Genomic DNA, 12,088 nt, shown 5'->3' on the forward strand with positions numbered 1-12,088 from the left:
AAATTGCATTTCTATAGCAAGCCTGAATCAGCAGGGCATTAGTTTGCATGTTGAAGACTATTTACAGCGGAGGGGAAAAATTATGCATGTGCATAGGTGTCTTGCTTTAAGGTTTATGTTCAGCTGAAAACAAAAATTCTTTTCTTTATATCCCAAAATGTGAAACAAATTCTTACATTGGGCAGCTTTTCAATACCCAAGGATCCTAACGGCTATGCAAACACTGTTTTAAATATTTTTCAGTGTGTCAGGAACAGCACAGAGGATGGTTATTAATCTTCACCTTCATAAATTTCTTCCATCCCCTGAGATTCCAAATTGGCTGACAGGTTTGAAAATTCTCCTCAACCAGTTGGACAGAAAAGAAACCTACTTACCTTGTTCACTGCTACATTTTCATCATCAGGAACGTAATTGTGTTTCACGTTACTGAGAAAGTACACATGATGAAAACTAGCAACGATTTTTATGGAACAGAATAAATAAGAAGGTGGAAAGTGGACTTTGAAAAAATATATATTTTTCTTCAGTAACTATTGCATGGTTTCATCTCTGTTGAGGACGTGCTTACAGCCATACTCCTTTTCAACTTTCTGAAGAAAACTAGTATTATATTTCCTTATGCGACATTTCCAGATAACACCAAACACATATTTTTAACTGACCTTAGAATATCAGGTAAATATGAAAGTATTGTAACCAGTTGTCTTTCATTCATGTGCCTCTGTTTATTTTATTTTTGCCAGATATTGTTTTCTTCTTACAGAGTGCAATAGGAATGTGACAGTGACAAATGTGGGTGTGCCTTTGAATAATTTTTCATGCTGTATTTGGATCTGTCCTTAATATGAAGTTTGTGTAATTTACATAAGGCTCTGGACAAGTGACTTTCAGGTCTTGAAGTGCATCTTCCCTTCCAGCCAGGTGACAGACACATACACCTGAACATCTGGGTTAACTTTCTGTGGATGAGAGTATTCCCACAATGGAGTAGTACTTTCATTAATATCCCCACTGGTTTTTAAGTTCACTCCTGTAAGTCAGGTTATTTGAGCTGAGATACTCTTTCAGAGTTCATTATGTCAGTTGTTGAAGGTTGCCTGTCTTAGGGGGTGGGGGGAGAATTGTGAGAAGCCATTTGATGACTATCAGCATGACTATGTTATTCCTGCATATCCCTATGAGTGGACAGGTTCCAGCTGGACTTTAATCAAAATTGAACTAAACATGTGCTTAGACTCTTTGGTGTTTCTGAAATCCCCTTTTCTCTCATGCTTTATTCCAACTGCTAAATAAAGATGCCTTCTTTTAAGGGAGCTGTTTGTCAATATCAAAAGAAAAACAGGTGCCTGAAACCAGTCAGATCAGCAGGATGATAGGCATTAGCATATACAAGATAGCGCTTGCCTCCTGACTGAAAATAAAAGAAAAGCAAGATTGCACACAAACACAAGCCCAGGATCAGACAAGTCAGAGAGGAGCCAGAGGTGAAGTCACTCCTGTAATGCTGAAAACGACATGTCAGGATTCTGGTAAAAGCTGATATTGACTCCGCTGTCTACTCTTACACTTACAACTCTGAAAAAAAACAAACGCCACCAAGCTTTTGAGTTTATTAGCCCTTGAATACATATACATTCTCTGCCCAAGAATGAATACTTCTCTGTAGCAAAATTATGTTTGCTGACTCTTAGAAGTTGCTTTGTAAAGCTTTGATCCTTTGAAGTCGGTGAGAGTTTCATCACCTAACGAAGTATGTCCGTAACGCACAAAATTCTGTTTTGTCTTATTATACACAAGTTACTGATGATTTTCTTTGATATGTTTCAAGTATACTCAAAACAACTAACATAAAGAATAGGATTTGAAGTAGGCCCTGAGCCCTTGGCTTCTCCTGTTTCATGCAGAAGCAGGGAAGTTTCTTCAATGACACCATCTCCAGTTTCCTTGACATGGTCCACATGACAGGTTCTCTAAATAGAGCCAGGAAGATGAACAGTCGCTGTTCCCTGCTCTGAACTTAGATACTTTTAATAGAAATATAGCTGATTTGTGATATATTTTTGATGGTTGACAGTTTTTTTCCTTGCCACTCTGCAGAACTTTGAGTAAAAAGTCTATTCCCTTGGGAAATGCCAGTGTTCTAGCCTTTGTAGGTGTAGAAAATCCTTTATTGCACTTTAAAAATGCTTCCATATACAGAAACAATTCTAAGTAGTTCTGAGATCTTTTGCAGCTATTACTCTTAAGTCTTCATCTTGTCTGAACCTTGAACTATTGCAGTCAAGTAAATTAGAGCAGCTTTCATAGGTTCGAAAGATACAAACAATTGCAATACCGTTTTTTCAAATTTTAAAAAATATTCCTCAGATAGTTCCTCTCTGGTATATCTATTATATTGAAAAAATGTAACGCTATGATGTGATATATAAAGAAGTTATCTTGTGCACTTATTTGGGATGACCTGTATGACTAATTCATAACTATACTATTTGTGAGTAATGGAATCATTCCATATTTATTTTCAAAAACCTTTATACTATGTAGTGTTTATGCATGCCTGTGCTGATCTGAGATTGTATCTTTGGGGAGTGCATTACATGCTATGTTACACTGTTTTTGTTACAGCCAGTATGGATAGTAATGCCTACAGTTAACGTTGCTCAATGTTTTCTAGTATAAGACACTTTTACATTGTTATCTTTGCTGCGTTTAAACCATTTGGATTACAACTTTTCAATATATGACTCTTGATGAATTCTTTAAAAGAATATTTCACCTGAAAAGATTCAGTTAGTGGTTGGGGTTTTTTTTTTCAGAACAATGTTCAAGAAGAATGTTTTCTTCTTTGAATAGCTTTTGTAGTTTGTCATTATTGGGATGTGCCAACAATACAACTTGACAGCTGCTTGACTCCTTGAGGAAGTAGTCACTGGAGTGTCCTCATATCTCCTTTGCTCACTTCTTTTCCTTACTGCTGAGGAGTGATCTAAGGGTAAGATTACAAAAGGTTGATGTAAGAACTTTTAATGGCAAGAGTTCCTTCAGAACTACAGCAGTGATCATTTTTGGAATGTCAATGAGCCAAGCTGATGTAAATGCACCAACATGGTTGGCATTTAGTTAGTTTTTTGGTTTGATTAAACATGACTTTGGACCATTTTGTTTTATTAACTTCTTTTGGTTTTTTAAGAGTAATGAATATTTTACTGCAACTGAAAGTTATTAATGCCAAAATGAAAGGTAGTCTGTGTCTAAGACAGACACAAAAGATTGAGTCTGTGTTAATGCTTGACCTTCTAGAGGAAAAGTCATTCCCTGTTGCATTGCTGTAGAAAGACCGATAGAAACGTATCCATGCCCTGCTAAAACACAATCTCCTTGTGTCAGGACAATGAACAGTTCGAGACGACATAGAGGCTTGATGGCAAAACCTAGTAAAGTATTTGCTAGTGAATTACCCTTGTCTATTGACAACAAAACTTGAATAACAATACCAAAAGATCACCAGATAGCAGCTGCTAAAATTTAACAGAGCAAATCCAGTAGAATTCAGCCTATCCTAATACAGGCAAACTTCTGGAACAAGGCCTTTTGTTCTACTGCTGCCAGTCTAAACAACAAGGCTATTGACTGCATGTGCCAGCCTTTGTTAGTGGGGGCTACCTGAAAAGATGAAAATTGCATGAATCTGCAATTTCAGATCCATTAATTCCCAGCTGCAAAACCTCCATCTGTAAACTGACCCAAGAGGAGTGGTCATGTTGACTTAAGCTTCTATGTTAAAGGATCATATGTCATGGTCTATCCCCAGGAAATCAATTTATTTCCAACGGCAGTGCTGATTAAGTCCCAAGAAGACATAGTATAGTTTTGATCTTTCATATCATAAAAATTATTGCAAAAGGCCATTAATTCATCTACAGACCACCAGTTAAATGAGTAAGCCCTACAGACAACTTCAGAGAAAGATAAGGAAACAAAATGAAAGGCATTCAGACCACTTCCTCTTCTACTTCGTCACACTTTTACTAAGCTATATACTGACATGAACACACTTCCCCAAAAAGGAACTGTTCACAAACAACCTCCAAGAAAAGACATCAATTTTCTCACTAAAGATTCCTTACCTTTTCCACCCCTTCCTTTACAGAAGAAAACATTATTTTTGTTCAGGTTATATTGAATCCACAGTCAAATCTGCAGTCTAATGATGAATCAAGCAGACATTTTACTTTCCCTTCGCTGTGCTGAAAGGCAGTTTGCACAGTTCTGTGAAAAGTTTTTCAAGCACCAGACCAAACTGTTTAGCATAATATTCTTATATATGAGTAAAACTTTTGGAAAGAGGTCCTGGTAGAACTAGGCTACACTGCAGTGGACTGGATAAAACTACCTGATGATGATTATTACAGAAAGTCTAAATTTAATCCCCTATATAGAAAACCTTCCTCTGGACAGTCAAGGGAAATCAAGCACTGGGTCCCACATATCTGCACCTGTATTCCCAGTACTGAGGGGAAGCTGCAGGGCCTGTTGAATTCCAGGAGGCGGACACAGAACCAGGAGATCAGACCTAAGAAGAGGATCCCATGGGTGTTTGTTTCTTCATAATCTTCTTCAGAAGACACATTGCAGTCCTATGAAATGAAGGAAGGAAAGAACTGCAATCTGCAACATTCTGTCAGCAAACCTGGCTGGGACATCACAGCAGTATTTGATATTCTGACATCACCATATTAAAGCAAAATTACTCTTCTAGTCACAGAAAAATACAGGGTTGAATCTTGAAACTGAAAGAAAAATTTAGATCTTGGACCCATTTCTGATCTGCAAAAACTCAACTGTTAAATCAAAAGTTCATATTCTTTACTCATGAAAATGCATTTCTATTCCTCTAGAAGATAGCTTTCCTATGCAATTATTTAAGAAGAAAAGATAGTTAAGCTTTATATTTTTCTCATCTGAATAGAAAAATAATAATGGTTTTTAGTCTTTCCACAATTGTCAGAAGGAATACCCTGTTCTTTCTCAGTATCTGCAAATGTCCTTATCACAGAAAACAGCTAAAAATTTACCACCCAGACTAACAAACTCTTTGCTTGACAACACTGGTTATAGGATTTTGAAAAGGCTTGATATGCCACATTGGAAAAAAAAATGCTAGAGATTTTTAAACTTTGAAAAAGTCAGCCAGTAAATACCATACTCATAACCAGGAAAAAAAAAAAAGTTTTCTATGAACAAATATCCTGCATGAGCTATATTGGAATATCTACTTCATTAAAACTCCGTAGTGCTCTCTGTGTTCTAAAACTGTATTTAGTCATGAGAAGGTGTGCTGGTTTTGCCTGGGATGGAGTTAATTTTCTTCATAGCAGCCAGTATGAGGCTATGTTTTGGGTTTGTGCTGGGAACAGTGCTGATAACACAGGGGTGTTTTAGTTACTGCTGAGCAGTGCTGACACAGAGTCAGGGCCTTTTCTGCCTCTCACCCCACCCCACCAGCGAGCAGGCTGGGGGTGCACAAGAAGCTGGGAGGGGACACAGCTGGGACAGCTGACCCCAGCTGACCAAAGGGATATCCCACACCATATGATGTCGTGCCAAGCATATAAAGCTGGGGGAAGAAAAGGAAAGGGGGGGTCAGCACTTTCAGAGTGATGGCGTTTGTCTGCCCAAGTAACCGTTATGTGTGGTGGAGCCCTGCTTTCCTGGAGATGGCTGAACACCTGCCTGCCCATGGGAAGGAGTGAATCAATTCCTTGGTTTGCTTTGTTTGCACACGCAGCTTTTGCTTTCCCTATTAAACTGTCTTTATCTCAACCCATGAGTTTTCTCGCTTTTACTTTTCCGATTTTCTCTCCCTTCCCACCAGGCTGTGGGGAATGAGCGAGTGGCTGGGAAATGCTTAGTTGCTGGCTGAGGTTAAACCATGACAGAAGGTAAATTACAGATTCCAAAGAAAAGCAAAGAATGGCTATCTTTCAGACATGGTACCTACATTACATCAATTCTCAATGTACTACTTTCTTAGCTGATGATACTTCCTTTCAAAAATTGAAGGGACATCCCCTCTTTAATTTTGACATAATGCACTCTTCATAGTGACCATTACATTGACTATGTGAATGAGCAAACTGTTATGGCTGATCAGCCATTTAAAGTGTTCTGTAAGGATAAAATTATCCTTCAGCTTCATTCCGTGCTCCAATCCCAACCCAACTATTAAGCTAGGGTTTTGTTTTCTTAGTTGTTTTATAAACCAGTTCTCATCCTCACCAAGGCAAAGGAAGCTACATTCCAGTGGTAAGACAGCACTACTTTGAATAGAGCCAAGGATTTCAAGGAAGTAGCTGAAACTTTTTATCTGTGATGTCGATGTAAACATCTAAACTCTGCTGGTGACCAAAAGGGTGAGTTGAAAGAGTGAGCAACATGATTGCACAAGATTATTTTTACTTTAGATTTCCAGTTTGGGGCTTTTAAACATAAACTTCTTTAAGGTTAGGTAATACTTTTACACCTTCACTGTCTATGTGTGTTCTTCAATCAGCTGTTCGCATTGCGTCTTCCACAGAGCTTTTGCCTCATTCAAGGCAGAAAGGATCTCCCCGGAATAAATCAGGGATGTGTAGCAGGCAGATTTACCAGGGACTTAAAGAGGCATTAATCTCACCTCTGCTACCATTGACTGCACGGCTTCCATAGTCAGGGCTATCTATGTCTGTTTCTGTGTGCTGGTGGAAGGTGTCGTATTTAAGATTCCAGTTTCATGTGTTGCAGAACTAGAAAGGTGGGTGCTGAAAGAGGCAGGAGAATGCAGGAAGAGAAAAGCAGGTCTTGTAGATAAAACATGCATTTTGTCTCATGAGATTATAACTTAGTCCTACTTCTGTCACAAAGCTTCAATTTGATACTAAGCAAGTCATTTAAAACATAGTAGTCATGGATGGCTTCTATATATATCTTTGGAAACTCAAATCAAGATGTTGAGTACCCATCTGGAGTTACAGAAGCATCTGGTATCTACACCTGTAACAAATATCAATAAGAATGATACTTTTAAAAGAAAAGGTACTATTTTCTCTTAGGTACTTAAATCTAGGCCTCTCTAATTCAAGAGCAGAAATCAGTGGACAGCTCTGACAACATTTATTTCAATTTCATGTCTCAGTTCTACAAGGGTAGATGATGGATAGCAATACAAACTCATTTCATGGCAGACTGTGAAGAAAAATTAATGGTTGTTTAAAAAATCATTACATTGAGTCTATCGTTGAAGTCCACATGGAAACAGTGGAGTATCTGCCAGCATTCTTTGAAAGCAAGAATTTGGGTAAAGAAACTACGTCCTTAACAATAGAGAGCTAGATATGATTATGTCAGTCCACAAAAATTACAAAGAACCTATTACTCTAAGCATAATTACCATTCTTTTCTTCGGTTATTTAAAACTGATTAAGTTACTGTCTTAATCTAATCTAGAAGTCAGTGTTTTGCAGATCAAGGAAAGTAATGTCTCAGCCGTTTAGAGAATTAGGAGGCTCTCTCTTCTAGACTTTCCTGTAAAGGATCTTGTTTAACAGTCGTTCCTTCAGGTGATCCCATTTCCCTCAACGTGTCACAGAACTAAACCCTTCTTTCTGCCTGAAATGACCTCTGATTAAACGGTCCCCAATACAAAATGGAAAACACAGTTCTCAGCTCTGTGTTGGAAGTCTACATATAGATTGCGAGAAATGGTTTTTTCTAGCATTTTTGTTTCTTCAGTTTAAATTAACCATCTCAGACCACTTAGAAGACAAGTGATTGAGGTGGAGGTAAGCAAGAGATGAGGAAAGGAAGAGGGACAGAAATTACAGAGAATATCAGAGTGCAAGGATGAGCCACATCCTAGGTGTTAAGATGAGGGCAAATGAACATAGGATCAAAATAGGAAAGAAAAAATATTAGGTACAAAGCGATATTCCATATTTCATACCTAATCTGTCAACAAAGTTTGGCCAATACGGAGTTTTAAATTATCCAGTTGTCTTAGATCAAGAAAGCCTGGATCATAGAAACATGAGCAGGATTAATCTCACCTTTCTTCAGGCAGTTGCAGAATAGGTGCCATACTTTCAATCAGTAAAAATCCAGTCAACAAAGTAAATCGAATTTAGGCTTCAATTCATCTGACCGGACATAGTCACCTACTTTAGGATGAGATGATGCATGCTGTGAATTCCATTGACTATGCTGACTGGCTTTTTGTTGACTCTGAAAAACATAGGATGATTTGATTGGATGTTAATGCCTGCAGTGTAGACCATTACATTTAGCCATATGTGTCCCACCTTTTGAAATCCTTTAGCTAATCACTGACATATCTCATCTACTAAATGCTTCACTCCCAAGCCCTGCACCCAAATACTAAAGGGCTGATTACAAGTTTCTGATAGGCATTTTATTATTAAGAGTTATGATCTTGTGGATAAATACCCGCATATCAAATATGGCTGTGGTCCCTCGGTTAGAGCAAAACCTGGAGAGGTAGCCCCATTCCCATCTAATACAGAGCTCTACAATATTTTCAGTACTGTCAAGTTTCATCCAGCTGTGGCCTACCATCATAACTATTTCAAATTCAGCTATTCCACCACCTATGAAGATCTTTATAGATATTACAATGGCACACAGTGAGGTCAAAATGGAGTTGACCTTTCAAACGAACTTAATTCCATGATCTGTACCTTGCCCATGAATTAGAACATTCTTTGTTCTGCTGAACAGGAGAACGACTGCCCTCCTGACTTGACTAGGATTGCCACTGTAGGCAGTTGTCCACTTCAGACTGGAAGCACTGTATGCACATGGGGTAACACTTCCTGCCTGGCTGACATTGTCTGATCCTTTCCAATGCTGAATTAACAGAGGATGTTTCAAGAACCTCTAAAAACATTTGCTGCCACCATCAGAACTCAAACTGGCCTGGATTTCCACTCTTCCTAGACTGCTCTACTACTGTATGCCATATAACTTCTCTACTAGAAACACTTCTTTGTGATGTTAGTAAAGCCACTTGGGAAGTTGGCAGGAAGATTGGTTTCAACAACCAAAATTTTGTTAAAAATTGACACGTCCTGCCTCAATGAGAAAAGTATGAAACACCCTCAGAAATAATAAGGAAATGGTGATGTAGACAATTCACCATACAACTTTTGGACAGCTTCATTTTTTCTAGAGAAAGCAAGATGAGAGGAAGCTATCATGCTATAGTGTAGCAAAATCCAACTGCAAAACCTTGCCACCAGTCACAAAACGAGGTACTTCTCAGATGCTTGAACCGTAGCACTATTGCATTGTATTTTTGCATAGTATGGTTGATTCTCCAGAAAAGTCTTATAAAGCAACAGGGACAAAAGATTAGAATAAAAGGCAAAGAAGAATTAATGGCCATGCAAGCAATGTATATGTGTAAAAGAAGAACTTAGAATCATAGAATCATTAAGGTTGGAAAAGACCTCTAAGATCATCAAGTCCAACTGTCAACCCACCACCCCCATGCCTCCTGAACCATGTCCCAAACTGCCACGTCTACATGTTTTTTGAACACCTCCAGGGATGGTGACTCCACCACCTCTCTGGGCAGCCTGTTCCAATGCCTGACCACCCTTTCAGTAAAGAAGTTTTTCCTAATATCCAATCTAAAACCCCCTGACACAGCTTGAGGCCATTTTCTCTCATTGTAACACTAGTAACTTGGGAGAAGAGAACTTCTTTCACTGAGGATGAAATGTGCAGTGTGGTTAAAATATCAAAATTAGTAATAACTCTGAGCTTTTGTTGTTTCCTTGAAGTACTAAAAATAGAACAGTACTGATGAACTATGTTTCTTTTTAGTCATCCAGAAGATCAAAACACCTAAGACCTGGTTACTGCAATAGCAAGACCCTTAGTACAAATTAAGGTGTTCCGTTCTTATGCCTTGCAAGCAAAGTAACGTCTTCAGCAAACACTGCTGCTGCCTCTTTGCTAAAACCTGAGTGCCAATTACTTTAAAAGATTGTCCGTCAGAAGGTGGCTACAACAACGATGGTATGCTGAGTACAGCTCAGAAAGGATTCAGGCCACATCTTAGGAATTGTGATTAAATGCTCACCTCCAGCAGGCTGTCACAGAGTTCCTAGATCTTAACCATCCCCGTTTCATACGTAGGCCTATCCTTCTGCCAACGATCCTTTTACTGTCACTGAACAACCTCCCTTTTCACCACTTTGACTAAGCCTAGCTTTCAAAGATCTCAAGATCTCAAGAAGTGGTTTAAATAGAGATCAGTTCTAACCTCCTCATAGACTAGTTAGGAAATTAGGGAAGTACGGAAAGTCTGGAAGTTGTTAGATGTTTTATCTGCACAAGTGACGTCCATCTAGCAGTCCAGTGCCAGAATTTCAGTTATCCAAGGATGTTGATGTAGGAGACACAATGCATTTGTCACAAAGAACGGGCAGGCTAACCAAGTCTGAGAAGGGGACATCCAGCTCTTTCTACACAAATCATCAAAAGCCCACAAATGGATCAACGTTTTCCGAATGGGTACCCGCTGAACAACGGTCCAAAGCCTGTTTATCAAAGTAGAACGTTGAGGAGTTTGTTGGCTTTCCAGAAACGTTTTTGAGAGACTTTGGCAAAAAAATAAAAATAAGAGGTAACTTGACCAAAAATTAGTTGAGTTAATGGGCTGATGAACACAACGCGATGAACACTGCTTTAACTTGCGCTGTTCTGAGGCAGAGTATGGCTTCCTGGTGTGGTATGGAATAAGAAACGCTTGCCAGAACAAATGCCTCGGTACGGCGGAATGCACGGTAAGGCACCCCTGTCCTGACGCTGCTTGTGTCCCACCCTTCAGCCCTTTTGAGATCAGAAACACCATCTTGTAGAATTTGCTCTTGAAGGAGTAACTCATCCCATCTGCCTTTGCACAACGATGCCTTCAATAGATCAAGTTAATGGTTGACTACATGGCACCTTATTTGCACAATTTCCTGTGAAGCACCCCCAGATGACATATGAGGTGACAAGAACGAGTTGCGTGGCGTAACTAGTGCCGAACTCATAAGAAAGTCAACAACTCGGCTGCTTTTTGTTGACCCGTCATACCAGAGAGGCTTTGGTGGGGCCTTCCCAATTTTGCAAACACGGTTAGTTGGGGGATGCAAGCCACGTGTTGTTGGCAACGATCATTGAGGGCTGCTTAGCTCCCACGTGGATTTGCCCGTGTCCTTTGCTCTCTCGTAGCAAAGGCATTCAACCAAATTTGGAAAGATGTATGCAGGCGTGTTACAGTATTGCTCACACAAACGCTGGTGGTAGAGTAGGTCGATGGCTGGGAGCCGGTGGAGGAGCAGGGCTGGGAGGGCTGTGGGGTCTGGACGAGGGGTGCTGGGACGAGGGCGGGGGGTGTGGGGCCAGAAGCGCGGGGGCGGGGGGGGGGGGGGGGGGATGCTGAGCGAAGCGACGAGGGCTCCGCACGTGCGTGGGCCCCGTGTCCCACGTCCCCCCGCTCCACGCCCTCCTCCCCAAACTCCGCCGCTGTCCCGCCGCCGTCCCGCCGCCCCCCGCTCCCCCGGCCGCGGCCCCTCCCGCCCCCCGCGCGCCGCCGGGCTCAGCTGAGCAGACAATGGGAGATCAAAGCGGGGGGGGGGGGGTGGGGGGGGGCGGGAGGAGGAGGATGGTGCCGGGGGCGGCTGGAGCCGGGGCGGAGTGGTTGCGTGTGGCGCTCTCTCTGCGCTCGATTAGTGTTCCTGGGGAGGGAGCGAGCGAGCGAGCGAGCCGGGGCCGGAGGGGTGGGGGTGCGGGGCGCCGCCGCCGCCGTGCGCGAGTGCGTGTGTGTGCGCGTGTGCGTGTGTGAGTGCGCGTGTGTGCGTGAGTGAGTGTGTGTGCGTGTGCGCGCGCGGGCGGGTGTGCGCGCGCGCGCCGGCCTGCCGGGGAGCGCGAGAGGCAGCGCGAGGGCGAGGGAGCGAGCGCGAGCGGGGAGCGAGCGAGTTGCGCAGCTGCCGTGCGCGCAGCCCCGCCGCCGCCGCCGCCGCCGCCGCCGCCGCCA

At 41.5% G+C, this 12,088-nt stretch overlaps 1 long non-coding RNA gene across 1 annotated transcript; it reads right to left on the minus strand.

The window, feature by feature from the left end:
• Positions 1 to 1,726: 1,726 nt before the first annotated feature.
• Positions 1,727 to 11,397, minus strand: LOC135311994 (uncharacterized). Its single transcript, XR_010371600.1, has 3 exons — positions 8,088 to 11,397; positions 4,500 to 4,640; positions 1,727 to 2,989 (listed from the first exon to the last, which is right to left on the minus strand). It is a non-coding gene; the product is annotated as an uncharacterized LOC135311994 (long non-coding RNA).
• Between the last annotated feature and the right edge of the window lie 691 nt (positions 11,398 to 12,088).

The sequence above is a fragment of the Phalacrocorax carbo genome, chromosome 2 (assembly GCF_963921805.1).
Source record: "Phalacrocorax carbo chromosome 2, bPhaCar2.1, whole genome shotgun sequence".
Taxonomy (NCBI): Eukaryota; Metazoa; Chordata; class Aves; order Suliformes; family Phalacrocoracidae; genus Phalacrocorax; species Phalacrocorax carbo.